Source organism: Triturus cristatus, chromosome 6 (assembly GCF_964204655.1).
Source record: "Triturus cristatus chromosome 6, aTriCri1.1, whole genome shotgun sequence".
In the NCBI taxonomy this organism is placed as follows: Eukaryota; Metazoa; Chordata; class Amphibia; order Caudata; family Salamandridae; genus Triturus; species Triturus cristatus.
This window is the reverse complement of record NC_140589.1, coordinates 1,941,837,637-1,941,854,713: the sequence shown is the minus strand read 5'-3', so window position 1 is coordinate 1,941,854,713 and position 17,077 is coordinate 1,941,837,637. Positions and strand designations below refer to the sequence as shown.

At 50.7% G+C, this 17,077-nt stretch overlaps 1 protein-coding gene across 1 annotated transcript in view; it reads left to right on the top strand.

Annotated features, from left to right (window-relative positions):
* Window positions 1–7,610: 7,610 nt before the first annotated feature.
* The window catches only part of LOC146822548 (NACHT, LRR and PYD domains-containing protein 3-like), a 221,077-nt gene continuing 211,610 nt past the window's right edge, over window positions 7,611–17,077 (top strand). The window contains exon 1 of the mRNA XM_085613663.1: window positions 7,611–7,867. The gene's annotated coding sequence lies outside the window, so the exon portion shown is untranslated. The remainder of the gene's footprint in view (window positions 7,868–17,077) is intronic.

The window sequence follows — 17,077 nt, the reverse complement described above, 5'->3', positions numbered from 1 at the left end:
CAATGTTTGATGCCGGCTTTCTGAGAGGTCTCTCCCATCCCTCCTTTACCAAACAAAGGGGTCCCCTTACAGGATGTCCAAACAGAAGCTCAAAAGGGCTGTAGCCAACCCCCTTCTGCGGGACCTCTCTGTAGGCGAACAAGAGGCAGGGTATCAGGACATCCCATCTCCGCCGAAGCTTTTCCGGTAGTCCGTGAATCATCCCTTTTAGGGTCCTGTTGAATCTCTCAACACGCCCATTGCATTGTGGGTGATAGGGTGTGGTGAACTTGTAGTTGACACCACACTCCTTCTACATAGCAGTCAGATATCCCGACATGAAGTTTGCACCTCTGTCTGAGACGACCTCCTTAGGGAAGCCCACTCTGGAGAACACTCCAAGTAGGGCCCGTGCCACCACAGGTGCTGTAGTGGTCCTAAGGGGAATAGCTTCAGGATACCTGGTGGCGTGGTCCACCACCACCAGTATAAACTTGTGCCCTGATGCTGTCTGGGGTTCCATTGGTCCAACAATGTCGATCCCCACTCGTTCAAAGGGTACCCCCACCACCGGTAGTGGTATGAGGGGGGCCGTTGTCGTGCCACCTGACTTACCACTGGCTTGGCAAGTGACACAGGAGCGGCAAAACTCCTTCGTATCTTCGGACATGTGGGGCCAGTGAAAGTGTGGAACAATTCTGTCCCAAGTCTTATTCTGGCCTAAGTGACCTGCAAGGGGAATCTCGTGGGCCAAGGTGAGGAGGAAACCTCTCAGAGACAAGGGGATGACCAGCCGCCTGGTCGCGCCAGGTTTGGGGTCTCTTGTCTCGGAGTACAGGAGTCCATCGTCCCAGTACACTTTGTGGGTACCTGTGGCGTTCCCTGCAGCCTCAGCAGCAGCCTGCTGTCTGAGGGGTTCAAGTGAGGGGCAGTCTAACTGTGCCTTCCCCAGGTCTTCCCTGGAGGGTCCCCCTGAGCCCAGAAACTCAACCTGGCCAGGTTCAAGCTCTTTCGGCTCAGTTTCCCTCAGTTCTTTAAGGTCAGCCTCCTCAGAGACTTGATCCACGACCTGGGGCAAGGGGGAAGGCGAAGACTTACCCTTACTGCTCCTTTTCTTGGAAGGTGTCTGGTCCGTTCTTCCAGGATCCAGCACCTGTTCAGTGGGGCATCTTTTGGCCTGTGACCTGGTCACAGCAAGGACATGTGCTGGCAAGCCTAACATTTCCATGTGAGTCCTCTGCTCCACTTCTGACCATTGTGACGTTTCCAAATCATTGCCCAACAGACATTCTACGGGGAGGTCTGAACTAACCACAACCTTTTTCGGGCCACTTACCCCTCCCCAGGAGAAATCAACAACTGCCATACTGTGATTGGTAGTGACGTTGCTGGCATTGGTCACTAGGTAATCGGTACCTAGCATGATCTGTCCAGGGTCCACAAAGTTAGGCGTCACCATGGTGACACTGGCACCAGTGTCCCTGTAGGCCTGAGCCACTTTTCCATTGATCAAAGGTGTCTGTCTGTATTTGCCCAAAGTATTGGGACTGGCATCAGGGGACATATCCATATCCCCTGTACAGACAAGGACGGCCTGAGTGAGCGTGCCGACTAAGTCGTCACTCCCCTCGGTTCCCAAGGTTAACCCAACTAATGCCTTGGGAGGCGCACTACCACTGCTGACTGTACTAGGGGGTGCAGGTGCCTTAGGGGCTGCAGTGGCAGGAGTTTGCCCTCCTTTCTTGGTGCACTCACTAAACCAGTGAGTCTTACTTTTACAGTATTGGCACCACCTTTTTGACTGGCCTTCTTGAGTCTTCTTCTTCTGTGAAGCCTGACCCCCACCCTCTTTGGTTTGTTGGGGACCTGTCGAAGACTTCTGGTCATTTTGTTCGTTCTTGTTACTACCCTTTTGGTCTGCTTTCTTCTGACCACCCTGGTTCTGATTCTGGTTCTGCTTGACCCTTGTTCTGACCCATCTGTCTGCCTTCTTTCCCAATTCTTGGGGAGAGGTCAGATCCGAGTCGACAAGGTGCTGATGCAACAATTGGTTCTGACAGTTGTTTAAAATCTGTTCTCGCATGATAAGATTGTACAATCCTGTGTAATCAGTAACCTTGCTACCCAGCAACCAGCCTTCCAAAGCCTTAGTGGCACAATCGACAAAGTCAGTCCAATCCTGAGACTGAATTTTCTGGGTGTCCCGGAACAGCACCCGGTACTGTTCCGTGGTTAAGCCGAACCCATCAATCAGTGTGTTCTTCAGGACTTGGTAGTTGTTAGCATCCTCAGCTCTCGTAGTGAGGAGCTTGTCCCTTCCTTTACCTTCAAAGGAAAGCCACAGTATAGCTGCCCACTGACTTGGGGGGACGCACTGGACAGTGCAGGCCCTCTCCAAAGCAGTTATCCACTTGTGGATGTCGTCCCCTTGTTTAAAGGGGGGCACTATTTTACTCAGGTGTCTAGTGTATATACCCCTGTCTTTCTCTCTATTGAGAATGCTGCCACCAGTGGGATCTAACCCACTTAATTTCTGCTCTCGGGCCAGGGCAAGTCTTTCTTTGGCGAGGGCAAGTTCTTCCCGCTCGATCCTCAGATTGACTTCCCTCATCTTCGCTTCATGCTCCCTTCTCTGAGGGGACGTCATTCCTCTCTGAGAAGATGCCTGAGAGACATGTGTATGAACCGATCTGCCAGAGCCTCTGGAGAGAGACCTAGCTCGTCCGTTCCCAAGGTTAGGCCTGCTTGAGCGTGGGCCCGGGGCTCCCCCAGTTCCATTCTCATGCCTGCTTAAGTTGGTCCTTGTAAGCCTGCCGACTACCACTGGACCTTTGTCTGCCTCGTCTCCTGATAACTCTTCCTCGTCCTCCTCCTCTGTGTGGAGGTCGAGGTCTGGGTCACCGAGGGTTCCCTCTAAGGGAGGCATGTTCCCATCAGCACTGGGGGGACCTGTGTTAGAGGACCTCCTAGCATCGTACGCCTCTAAGAGACCTATCAGTATTGCGATGGTAGGGTTAGAACCCTGGTTTAGCTTCCTGGAGGCACACAGTTGTCTCATCTCCTTGAAGCTAAGAGCTGCATATCGTGACACGACCTGTGGAGGGTCACTGACCACTAAGGGAGTCTCCGCAGACTCTCCGTAGACCGACATGCTTTTCTAGTGAGGTGTAAGTGATGCACCTACCTACACTATGGGTTTACCTACTGATCCCTTGCTAAGAGTTGTAGTCAGGGTGTGCTAAGCCCTGTTACACTACAACAGCCGGTTCAGTAGAACTCGGAGTATTCTAAGTTAAGTTATATGTACCTGGGTACTTATGTGATCTTTCACTTCGATATTCTTAGGATACGTGTGTGGTAAAACAACAGCAAGCTCAAATCCCAACCGCTGCTCACCAATGTGAGAAGTTGGCCTGATATGTAGTGCTCACTATTCTAGTGATCACTGTGTATCATTCCAAACGACCCTTATTGATGATTGGTTGTAAGTCAACCTTATAGACCAGCTATCCTAGTAGCGTGGATACGAGCAGTCTTAGGCTAAACTCTAGAGGGCGTGTTAAGCCAGCTGTTTACCATCACATATACCCCTTGAACACCAAGTGAAAGGACACCACACAAGTTGTTATGAAAATAAAAGGATATTTATTGATAACAAGACTACCCTGGCTCTTTATGAGTCAGGGAGCTAAGCACACTACAAAACTCTTAGGAAAATACTTCAGTTGCACAATTTACACAAATGCCCGAGGGGCACGAGAAACCATCTACACTAACAGTGAAATGCGAATGGTTAGAGTCTGGAGGTACTGATTCCGGAGTGATCCGATCAGCGGGACTAAACGAAAAAGGAATTGGACACTTGTAGAGCGAACCTGCTATGGAGCACCGAAATGCTCGAGTTACCTAGCCCAGAGGCTGCGGCTGTGGAAGGTTCGGCAAGATGTCGGAAGTCCTCGTTGTAGTCTCAGGAGCCTGAAAGAAGAAATTGCTGGCAGGCGACCAGTGACGATGTTCAGCGAGATCCAAGCCTGGATCGGTGATGAAGGAAACCTGAAAGCAGAGGGGACTCAGTTCTCAACCGCTAGCCAGCGATCGTGTGGGCACCAGGAGGGTACCGGCTGAAGTCACCTCGACCAGGTGAGTGGATGACGTCGGACTCGGCTGTTCCTCGGACCAGAAGGCGCGGCGGCGACCAGGATGGAGGGCGAGCTGTCCCACGAAGGTGTCTGCTGTCGATGATGCTGGGCCCAGGAATGGGGCAGCGGATCTTGGCAGTGGCAACCCAAGCGGGGGAGTCAAGATGGCGTCTGGAGTGGACCAGGAGGGTCCGTGGTACTCCTCTGTTGAAGGGGAGCAAGAGCCAGTCTGGAGCAACCAGACTAGTGATGAAACAATCTTGGTGCGTCGTGAAGAGGGCCACAAGCCGGTCGGCAAGTGGTCGGACAACGCGGTGAACAGCAAGGAGCGGAAGGGCCCCCACGCAGATCTCGTGGATGCGGGGGAGGCAGACTTCGGTGCTGGAGCTGCTCAGGGTTAGGGCTTCTCAAACCCTAGGTGCACTCACTCGAGGGTCCCTCGGTGGGCGTGCTAGATAAGCGTCGTGCAGGTTCTGAAGATAGCCGGTCCCGCAGGTCTCGTCACACCTACGACTCTCAGCTGGGCTGATGATGTAGGTAAAAGGTCAGAGATGGCAGGGAACTCGGGTCTCGTCGAGCTGGGCAGTCTTGATCCGTAGGAGAGACGTACAGCAAACCGCAAGCGCTTAGGTGGTGCCTGCTGGTGCAGGGTGGCTACTCCTTAGCCACAAGGGAGAGTCTTCAGAAATAGTCAAGAGTTCCTTTCGTGGAAAGTAGTTCAAGATTCAGAATTATCCAATTTGGGAAGGGGACTCGCTCCTACCTTTATTCTAAGAAAAGGGGCTGGCCCGTGACTAGGTCCTACCTATGGGTGGAGCCAGGAGGGGGGTGGTTACACCCCTATCCTTTGTCCGGCTTCGCCCCGGCTCAGGGGCTGGTGTGCCCCCGAAACTGGTTTGAGCCGGGCTATGCACAGTGAGCACCGGGGTGCCACTGGCAATCACCTTCCTTTCAGCCCTGCCTACCTGGGATACACAAACCCTGTCTGGGATGGTGCTAACACCGCCCTCGACAGGAAACCCTTTGTCCAAGCTCCCCTCGCTGGAAGGTCTCCCAGCAGCAGGAGGTCAGACTTGTGTCTGGTGGCAGCATCCATTTTGTGATGCTGAGGCTTGAGTCAACTTTAACCAGGGTTCAAGGTTACTTCCATGTCGTGCCCCTCTAAAAGGGGGGAATGCTAACCTCGTCGCCAGAATTGGCGAGGGGTTCGTATCCCAATTCGTATGACACCTTACTCGACATGTGTAGGTGATGCGATGCCAAAGTTAGCAAATAACCGCAAGGATTATAATGCATGTTAAAGTAGTTGGCCCGCGTCACCATGGAACGGCTATTAGGACTTGGTTCCGCAAGCCGTCGACGGGCTCAGCTCGCGCCAGAGCACCGTCCCACATGATTCCCTGCACTCTGCCTTCAGGATTGATAAGGCCTGCCATAGGAGTGACTGATAGGAATCCATGTGTCCATCTTAGGGTTAGGTGTAGGAATACTACACCTATAGCAACGGGTGATTACACCACGTGGCCCCAGCTGTCGTGCAGCCAGTTGTGTCAGATTTGGGCGGCCATTCCAGGGGTGGCATAATACATGCTTCAGCCCCTGGTAGGCCCTGGGTCCACCGATGCCCTGGATACCTGTGGTATGCTGAGACAGGGACTGACAAGGCGGCCCAGTTCCAATTAGTGGATGCACCTAATGTACATGTGTGTTAATTTCGAGAGAGAACAGCTAGGCTGTGGGTCTGATTGGCAGGCCCACAGCCGGAGAAAGTCGTAAACCAATGAAGCAAAAGCAAAAAGTCGGGGTGATCATAGGATTGCAGACCCTACTCTCCTACAACATTGTTTTGAGAGAACTGAAGGTTGGCATTGCTGTGTATGTATTGTTAAAAAATCATAAGTTTATCTTGCCAAGGACCCAGTTCTGCACACTGGGATGTTTCTTTGATGATCCATTGTTTCCAGCTGTGAAGTTCGAGTAGATCAACGGACGTGAACCACAACTCCCAGAATGCACTAGATTGTGAAGTGAAAACTACGGCTCCGTGTCCTGGGTGACGTAAAGTCATCTGCTAGCCTGACCCATAATCCACTGTATTTGAGGAACGATATGCTCATTTGTAACCATTGTCAACCACTCTCCTATCAGTCAGTGAGGTTTAGCTGTAGGTGAGAGGGGAAAATAGCGCCAGCAGACGCCAAAGCACTGGGAAACGGCCCGCAGCGACTCTGGATGTCCCGGGGAGTTACCAAGGATATCCAGTGACAGTGGTGTGAGTTTAGCCCCATTCTGCTTGCCAAGGCCAGCTTCCTATATTTTGTGACACTCTGGCTCCTCTTCAGATAAATGGTGCCCACAGAGTACACATTCCCCTGCCACGTGCCACTTCTTTTACAATCGCACAGCCTAATTCTCGCTTGCAGGAGCCATTAGCTGGTCCGGGCGGGGTGAGTTCACACATCACCCTTGCCAATGCATCACTGGGCCTCCTGGGCACACACATTGCCAGCTTTGACTCTGCCCCAAACGACATGTAGTTCCTGAGGCTGTTCCTGAAAAAACTGAACACGGGGGTCAGATAAAACAACATTTTCACTGATTCAGGTCCCTTTTGCACAAGCCAACTGCTGCTAAAACATTGTAAATAAAATGCTGGCTCAAGGTTGTTGTTTTTATAGATGTTGGTAAGAGGAGCTGTTGTTTGTGCCAGTAGGTCAGAGTAAGTGCTGCCCACGCTTGGACCACTGCAGGTGTTTGTTTCTGCAATGTACAGTCGATGCAAACGTTGCTTTTGCACTGGACTGTCAGTGACGATGTTGTTTTTACACTTCTCTTTCTGTCTAAACGTTGTTTTTGGACTGGTTCTTCGGTGGAAAAAAATGTGTTTACACTGGTGTTTCTGTGTAAATGTCGTTTTAGCACTGGGCTGTCAGTACTAAAGTTGTTTTTGCAATGAACTGCCACTGCAGATGTTTTTACACTGGTCTTCATGTTTGAACGTTGTTTTTGTAGTGGACTGTCCGTGCAAATGTTGTTTTTACACTGGTAATCCTGTGTAAACGTTGTTTTAGTACTAGACTGTCAGACACAAGTTGTAAAAATGTTTTTATACATGTTTCCTTCTGTGTCAACGTTGTTTTATCACTGGATGCCATAAAGAAGTTGTTTTTGTCCTGGACTCTCAGTGAACAAGTTGTTTTTTGCACTGGTCCTTCTGTGTACTAACTTTAGCTAATATATTCCAAATGTGTGCTTTACATGCACTTTGTTGTAATCTTTTTCAAAATGTTCACAGGAGATGGGAACCTGCTATCAAAACCTTACTATAATCAAGGCTCCCTTGCTGAAATTCAGATCGGGTATTACTCTGACTTTTAGCAGCGCCAGTTGAGGAAGCGGGTGGAGCCAATAGAGTAAATGAGTGGAGCCAGTGGAGGATGTGGGTGGGGCCAGGGAAACGTAGGTGTGACTCCAACCAATACTTGAGCACCTGCACTTCATATTTTACAAATTAAGCACTGCTCTGTCCCTCTTATCTTTCTTCGTCGCCACCTGTCTTTGAGTTGCACTTTCACCCGAGCCCGCCTCGCCCTTCCTGGTCACGTCTCCGGGCCCCTGGCATCGGGAGGGACTGGGGCTGCACCTGGGCCCGAGGCTGGTACCTACTCGTGCGGGTGCACTTCCTTACCTCCCTCCCTGCAGGGTCTGGTCGGGGGTCGTCTTGTTGAGAAGCTCCTCGGAACCCACAGGTAAGTGTCCTTCTTTTGTTTCGTCGCCTCTGTCCATCGTGTGTTTCTTCGTCGCCACTGATGTGTCCGAGCAGCGCTTCAGCCTCAGGGGCTTCGGCAGTCAGTCCTCCGAGGCCGGGGCCTTCTCTTTCATTGAGTCTTGTGAGTGAATGCCCCACGGATGGGACAGGCTTTGGTGCGGGGGCCCGTGTGGTTTCTTTTTTTTTTTGGGGGGGGGCGTGTGGTTTCTGGGGTGGGGGCGTGTGGTTTCTGCAGGGGGGGGGGCTGAAAGTCAGGCCGTCTTCAGCGCTGGGGCCCCCACGTGGCCCCCTCATTGGATTGCCTCATTAGTCATTCTCGCTCTCTAAAGCGAGTTGAAGCGCACTGAGCGTACAGCGACCCTCGCAGCATGAGACACTGAACCCCGCTCCTGGGTGTGTACAAGGGGGGTCACTAAGGGTCGATTCTAGCAGAGGTGGGCGAGCCTCTGCGAGTCGAGCCAGGCTCGAGCCGGAAGCTGGTTCATAACGGGCACTGGGGCCCTCTTGTGGCTTCTGCCTCCCTCCCTCTAAACGGATGTGGTGTTGAGGCCAGAGCTGCCGTCTCTGGGATTCAGGAACCAGCTTCAGTCTCAGCATCCGTTTGACATCGTGTGATTCTGGGCACTTTTCTTAAACTCCCCAGGCTGCCTTGAACAATGCACGTGACCTTGAGTAATGTAACTGGTGCTCATGTAAAGCGCTCTGAAACCTTCGGCTCGAGGTCACGCTATATTCAACAAACTGCAGAAGAATGCACTAAGGGACAAAACCAAAACCTTGACATAAGAAAACACAAACATATTCCATTTACTGGCTGATTTGTACAGAGTGAACCAGAAAACCAGGATAAATCACAGCTCCCCTGCTTAAATTGTATGATCTTAGGCAGATATTCTTTGTCACCAAAACGCTTTTTAGTTCCTTATCATATATGAAAGAACTTTCGAGTATGTGAGTTCAGGATACCAGCTGTACAGAAGTATCACTTTTCATAATTACGTCTCAGTGCAGGGCTATGATGAGCCCTATGAATGTCAAAGCTTCCACATGTTAAAGAGATATACTTTTTAGCCTTTAAAGCCACTTTACTCTATTTTATGTGGCTTCTTGTGTGATGTACATAACACATATTTCCAGGGCTCGGCTCACGCCCGGGCTCTAAGATCCAGACCCTTGGCTCTGCTCTGGCTCGGTGCGTGCACAGCTCTAAGATCTAGACGCTTGGCACGCCTCTGGCTCGGCTCGTGCATGGCTCTAAGAACCGCGCCAGACCCTTGACTCGGCTTGTGCACGGCTCTACGATCCAGACTCTTCGCTCAGCTCTGGCTCCGCTCGTGCACGAGCTCTAAGATCCAGACTCTTGGCTCAGCTCTGGCTCGGCTCGTGCATGGCTCTAAGATCCGTGCAGACCCTTGGCTCGGCTCTGTGTCGGCTCGTGCCCGGGCTCCAAGATCCAGACCCTTGGCTCGGCTCTGGCTCGGTGTGTGCACAGCTCTAAGATCCAGACGCTTGGCGCACCTCTGACTCGGCTCGTGCATGGCTCTAAGAACCGCGCCACACCCTTGGCTCGGCTCTAGCTTGGCTCGTGCTCGTCTCTAAGATCCAGATGCTTGGGGCGCCTCTGGCTCGGCTCGTGCACGACTTTAAGAACCGCGCCAGAACCTTGGCTCAGCTCTATCTCGGCTCGTGCACGGTTCTAAGATCTAGACGCTTGGCGCGCCTCGGGCTCAGCTCGTGCACGGCTCTAAGAACCGCTCCAGACCCTTGGCTCGGCTCTAGCTCAGCTCGTGCATGGGCTCTAAGATCCAGACTCTTGGCTCAGCTCTGGCTTGGCTCGTGCACGGCTCTAAGATCTCTGCAGACCCTTGGCTCGGCTCTGGCTCGGCTCGGGCTCGGCTCTAAGATCTGTGCCAGACCCTTGGCTCGGCTCTGGCTCGGCTTGTGCACAGGCTCTAAGATCCAGACCATTGGCTCGGCTCCGACTCGTGCATGGGCTCTAAGATCCAGACCCATGGCTCGGCTCCGACTCGTGCATAGGCTCTAACATCCAGACCCTTGGCTCGGCTCTGACGCGACCATGGGCTCTAAGATCCAGACTCTTGGCTCGGCTCTGGCTTGGCTCGTGCACGGTGTGAGAAGGTGACCTGATATATGCTGTCCACTAGCTCTAGTGAGCACCTTGTATCAGTCCAAACAACCCATTATGGCGAATGGTTAAAGACAACCTTATGTGAAAGCTATCCTGGTGGTAGCTATGGAGAGCAGCCTTCAGGCTAAGTCTTGAGGGAACGTAAAGCAGCTTGTTTTACCAGTCTATAATCTCTTAAATGATCAAATGAAAAGACAACCACACCAGGTATATAATCAAAATATATGTATTTAAGGTTAAACACACCCCTCTAGTCTCTTTATGAGACTGGAGTTCGAAGTACTAAAGTTACAAGTGATCAAGCATCAGTAAAAGCACAAATACACGTTTGAGCCCTAGGGGCGTACCAAACCATATACTAAAAAAGTGGTATAAGAACCACGACTGTAATAGGCACTAGGCCTATTGCCTCTAGAATCGCTGGGACCCCAAGGAACCACCCAAGGTAGTGACACAGGGGACCCACGGGAACTGTATGCAGTGTGGAAACACAACCGCGGGTTCCTATTATCTTCCATGGGGAATGTCGCGGTTGGAATTTTAAAGATTAGGGACACTTCTAATCGAGTCAGGACCAAACCCTCTTGGACTTAGGAAGCTCTAGGGCTAGCACCCACGAGAGTACCGGAGTACTCAAGTTACTCAAGTTACCTCACCCAGGGAAGCCGGGTGCATAGGTGTCTTTTGGTGTCGGGTCGCGTAGTCGATTTCAATGGAAGCCTGCAAAGAACTGCTGCTGCCGTGAAGAGGAGAAGTGTCCGGAGAGATCCAAGCCTGGATCTAGGATGTAAGGAACCTGAAAGCAGATGGGACAGAGTCTGGGTCACTTGCCAGTGACCTAGGGCAGGATGGACCAATGCCCACAGATGTCGGGTGCTTCAGGTGAGTTGATGGGTGTCTTGACTCTTCGGCCACGAGGTCCAGGAGGCGTCGACGAAGTCCACGAGCTGGATTCGAGCTGTGCCACAAAGTCAGTCGAGTGCTGCGGTGTTGGTGACCAGAAAGGACCCAACAAGCCTTGGCAACGGCAAGTCACAGGAAATCAGAGAAAGGACTGCGGTGCAGACCAGCAAGGTCTGATGGACTCACCCAGCAAAGGTAAGTAAGAGCAAGTCTGGAGCAACCAGGAAAGCCTCAGCAGAAGTGGAGTTGCCTTCGTGGAGACCTGCTAGCCAACGGGCTAGTGATCGCGAAGGAGCCTCAAGCGGTCGCACTGGAAGCTGGCCCACGGGTCACTCGTGGAGTGGAGACCAACAAGCTTCAGTGCAGGAGGTGCTCAAGGCTGGGGCTACTCGGAGCCCAAAGCACAACTTCGAGGATGACCAGGAAGATAGTGTTGCTGCAAAAGTTCACGGTGTCCAGGGGTCCTGGTTCCACGTTACCCACGATAGCCTCGGGCCTCAGCTTTGCTGTGGACTCAGGGTAGCTTCGGGGAAGTCTGGAAATCCACCTCTGGGGATGCAGAGACTTCGGCGTCCGGTGGGAGCTTCAGAATAGCAGACCGGTCAGTTGCTTCTTTGGTGCCTGACAAGCAGGGGAGTCACTCCTTGACCCCAAAGGGAGATTTCTTCCGTCTTCCAGTCGAGATAGAAAGTCGAAGGTCCAGGATATATGTTTCAGAGGTTCGTCCAGGGTAATCTAAAGTCCTAGGGACTGGATTCCTATACTTGTACTAAGTTTAGGGATGGACTAACTCTAAGGCTCCACCTATGTGTGGGCATGGGGTGGGGGTGGTTACATCCCTTCCACTTTGTCCAGTTTCGCGCCAGAGCAGGTGCTGAGTTCCCCTGCAACCAGTTTGAACCGGGCTATGCACAGGGACACCTTGTGTGCCCCAGGCAGTGTCTCAAAAGCATTCTGTGAATGCACCCACCCTGCCCCAATACACATCTGCTTGTCTGGGGAGGTGGTTACACCTCCCTGTGACAGGAAACCTATTGTCCAGGCCTCCCCTGCTGGAGTTTCCCCCAGCAGCAGGAGGCCAGACCCGTGTCTGTGGCAGTGGCATCCATTTTGTGATGCCAGGGCTTTGGAAAGATTTAACCGGGTTAAGCCAGTGTGAACATGTCTCTCCCTCTAGAAGGGTGGAATGCTACCCCCACCACCAGGACTGGCGGGGGTAGTATTCCATAGCGTTTGACACCAAACACGATATGTTTTGATGCAGCCATCCCAAAGTTAGCATTTACTGCGAGGTTATAATGCACTTATCACAGAACATCCATAAGGAAGTATTTCCGAAAGCTGCAGAGGGGCTCAGCTCATGCTTGGGCACCCTCTCCCATAAAACCAATCACTCTGCCTTCAGGATTGTCAAGGACTGCCATAGGAGTGGCTTATAGGTTTTTATGTGTCTGTATAGGGCAGTGATATAGGTAGCCTATACCACAGTAAGGGGTGCAAGCACACCCTTACCCAGGCTGCAGCAGCAGACCTGTGGTGCCATTTTGGAGTGTTTCCCAGGGGTGGCATAATACATGCTGCAGCCCCTGGTAGGCCTCTGAGGTACCTATGCCCTAGGTGCATAGTATACCATATACTAGAGGCTTATAAGGCACTCCAGAATCACATTAGATATGTACCTAATGTACATGGAAACCATTTGAGAGGAAGCAGCTAGGCTGTGGTCCTGATGAGCAGGGCCACAGCCAGACTAAGGTCGAAAAACATTGAAACACCAGCAAAAAGTGGGGGTACCCATGTGAAGCAGATCCTACTCTCCTACACACGGCTCTAACATCTGTGCCAGACCCTTGGCTTGGCTCTGACTCGGCTCGAGCATGGGCTCTAAGATCTGTGCCAGACCCTTGGCTCGGCTCTGACTCGTGCATGGGCTCTAAGATCCAGACCCTTGGCTCGGCTGGTGCACAAGCTCTAAGATCCGCACCAGACGCTTGGCTCGGCTCTGGCTCGGCTCTCCCTGTTAACTTGTTGGTTCACCCAGCTCTAGTTTCTAGCAGGATAAGGACTTGAACCCTGCACTCTGGTCGGCGTTGCACAACTGGAAAATCAGGGTGTGGAAGGATGAGCAGCAGGAGTAAATAAAGGGACAGGCACTTGGGAGAAACTCAAGGGCCGATGGAAGGATGGGCTGATGGGCTGCACTCCCTTAAGTGTCCACAGGGGGCAGAGCGGGGTCACACTCACCTATTTACTGTGAATGTTCACTGCTCTTCAGCTGTTGTCAGTGTTTATCTAACAGGATGTGTTTATGGCTTTACTACCTCTGTCTGATCAGCGCACACTTTATAACCATGATACATCTGACCACAAAGTCCCACAAAGAAGTGACGCTTCCAGTTTAGCAGTATACGAAGAAAACAACATGTTATTTGTGTGCTTGCTGACACCCCAGGGCTCCATTTCTCACAACACACACTTTTCATGAACTCTTACCTGGTTTGTAGACAGACACATCCTGCGCCTTTCAGGATCTTGTCACCTATGCATGAAATGTGATGTTTTACGAACCAAGATGTGATGTTTTGTTCCATTGATGTCAGAAGTAATGGACACATAACATTTTATGCAAGAAGAATTATTGGTTGACGTGTGGCAATAACAATTAATTAGCACTGAAAGTTACTTTTTTGAGTCAGAAAATAGACAGTCTATTTAAATATGCGGTTACAGTTACATAATGCTTGAATTTACATGCCAGACACTTCAAATTCACTTTTGAAATGAGCAAACACTGGTGTTACATTTCTGTAACACACACCTGGCAAGGTAGAGTCTGCGTTTCTGTTAGAAAATGAGTTTAGAGTTTTCCTTCATGTGAAATCCTGAGTCTACATGACGTCATATCTCTGGCTCCGTTTGGTGTCTGCTTATGTAGCTCACGGGGGCTGTTTATACCATGGGGTGCTATAGTTTTAAATGATTGTTCGATATATCTGACACCTACCTTACCCACTTCTATTAGGACAATGAGGCGACTAAGGGGCATATTTACAAGGAGGCGTTAATAAATTATCGCCGCTGTAGCTGCAGTTTTCGGCCGAAAGGCGGCGATAATTTTATCGCCTAATTAGCAACGCCACGCTAACGCGTGAAACCTTGCGTTAGCGCCGGGAATCTTACTGCCCAGCTTTGCATCTCTAATGAGATGCAAATTGGGCGTTCCTGACCTGACATGAGAGGAGAAATCATCAAGCCCCACGCTATGAAGCATAGCGGCAGGAAAAGTAGCGATAACCCCTGTTATCGCTACTTTCCTTACGCCTGCTTCAGGACTGACTTAGCCATGATATCCTATGGAGGGCGGATATCATGGATAAGTTTGTGAATCCCTATCAGCAAGCTAACGCCACATTGCGTGAGATTATCTCTGGGTTTCCAGCGATAATCTCACGTTACGCAGTTAGCGCTAGGATTTTTATCGCTTTTGAGAAGTGTTGCTAATAGCACGCTAGCTCAGCGATAAAAATCCACGCTAGCCGGAGATAATTATCCTAGCGCTAAGTGTGCTTAGCGATAATTATCGCCGGTTGTTGCTGATATGCCCCCTGTTTCCCACCTGTGGAATGATGGGTGTTAAACGAGTGTAACATATCCCTGGTGATGTGTTTGTATGATTCCTATCGGGGAGCAGGAAGAGCCATTCTGTGCACAGTGGATTATGGGCATTAAGAGGCGGATGGATACTTAGGCCACTGTAACTAATGCGTCCTATCCTCAAAATGGGAATAGCTCCTTTTTACATGGTGGATTATGGGTGGTAATGGCTGTTTACATTTCCAGGGCATGGGGTTTTACTTGCTCCTCTAGGGATACTTTTCTACATGGGGATGCTGGGTTTAATGGCTGTTATATATACTTGACGCTGTATTTTCATGATTCCTTACAGATACAGTAATTATCTGTTTCACGCATAGAGGATTATGGGCTTTTACTGTCTATTGAATACATTTGCTGCTGTGTTCTGTTTCCTTGCGGCAAATTGAGAATAGTTCATCTTTGCATGCAGGATTATGGGCGGTGAACGGCTGTTACATATCCCAGGCACAGTGTTAGTCCAAAGAAAATCTGGTGTTCCGTCCAACATGCACCGTTTTTGGCATCAGCTGTTTGACTCCACAGACCTGTGTTGATATCATCTGTCATTGAACTTTCCTCCATCTTGAGATGTCCCTCAGAATGACCTGAGTTAGTTATTACTCTACTGATGCCCCTTCCTGACTCAAAGGTGACTTATATTTACAGATCTGCATTTCAGACTGGATTTTATTATGTTCCAACTTGAGCCTTGTACAATCCCCATTTCCTTCGATGCATCGATAAATATCTGCGCGCTTCACTAGCAGTCCCAGTTGTAGCAAACCTGCTGTTTCTTGGCCCCTGTGGAAGGGTCTGTGCTGCTTGTGACTGTCCTGGTAAAGGGCCACCAGCTGCACTTGTCACATCTCACACTGACGAGTTAAAGGATCCCAGGTACATTGTGATAGGCCGGTGCCCACTGCTAGAGGCGGGCCTGACATTTGTACCTTTATCATTGGCTGTTTGTACGACGGTGGACAGGGTACCTCGATCACACTGACAACGAGTCAAAGGATCCCAGGTACATTGTGATAGGCCGGTGCCCTCGTGCTAGAGGCGGAGCGGACATTTGTACCTTTATCATTGGCTGTACGACTGAGGACAAGGCACCTCGATCACACTGACAACGAGTCAAAGGATCCCAGGTACATTGTGATAGGCCGGTGCCCTCGTGCTAGAGGCGGAGCTGACATTGGTACCTTTATCATTGGCTCTACGATTGTGGACAAGGCACCTCGATCACACTGACAACGAGTCAAAGGATCCCAGGTACATTGTGATAGGCCGGTGCCCTCGTGCTAGAGGCGGGCCTGACATTTGTACCTTTATCATTGGCTGTTTGTACGATTCTGGACAAGGTACCTCTGTCACATGGATAAACGACAGGATAAGGGTAGTCCAAGGTCTTTAGTAGAGGGTGTAGGGTCAGGCATTTGCCGATGGATCAGATACAATGCCAAAGATTGCATGGATGGACATTACACTATGACATTGCTCACACATTGTAGACTCTGTTTGGTGGGGCCACAGGGCAGGCAGGGTTTACTGGGCCATAGCCGTGGGGGCTATAGTCCTCTGCTGTCCCAGAGTCTGTCCTACTATGGCTCTACAAGACTGGAACATGTTCTACACATTCAGCCTTTGACTCTCAGTTGTAGGAATGGTGAACGGGTACAAGTTTCTTGAGAGGTAAGACCTAAACAAACACACAACAGCGCAATAATATGAATGCCCAACCAGGCGCTTCTCTTACAGTAAATACAAATACTTTACACTACTAGACGCAACACTACACAAGCTACAAAAAGTATCAGATACCGGATAGGTGGGTATGAGGCTAATACAGCTAGGATTATTGACGCCTCTCACTGTAGCCCCCCTTATATCATATATTATCTCTGTGTATATATATGTGTGTTATACTGTTCCCACTAGAAAATGTACTTTTATACAATTTAAAAAATATAGTTCCCGTCAATCAAGCACCAGATTTACATAGCGTACAGTTACTCAATGACTGTCGTGGCGCTGACAGGTTCACTGACCATCACGCTGAACCAATTATCGATATGCCAATTCAAAGAGCCAGGTCTTAAGACTCCGTTTGAATGAGAGCGCATTCTTCGTAGCCCAAAGGTGAAAAGGAAGAGCATTCCAGTCCCTGGAAGCAAGAAAGGAGAAGGGGGTGCCACCCCACTTCGTCCCTTTTATTCGCGGGACCAACGCCATCATAGCGTCAAGAAGGAAGGGGTTCTTGGCGGCGGATAAGAGATTATCCGGTTGGCCAGGTACCACGGACCTGGCTGATAGAAGGCCCTGTGAGCCAGCGTGAGCCCCTTGGACTGCACTTGTTCCTTGATAGGTAGCCACTGCAGGTCCTTTAAATGAGGGTGGATGTGGTCACCTCTCTGGAGTTTTAGCAGAAGTCGCGCTGCGGCATTGCGTACCCGCTGAAGTCTCCTGAGTGGATAAGCTGGTAAACCCCAATCCAGAGAGCTGACA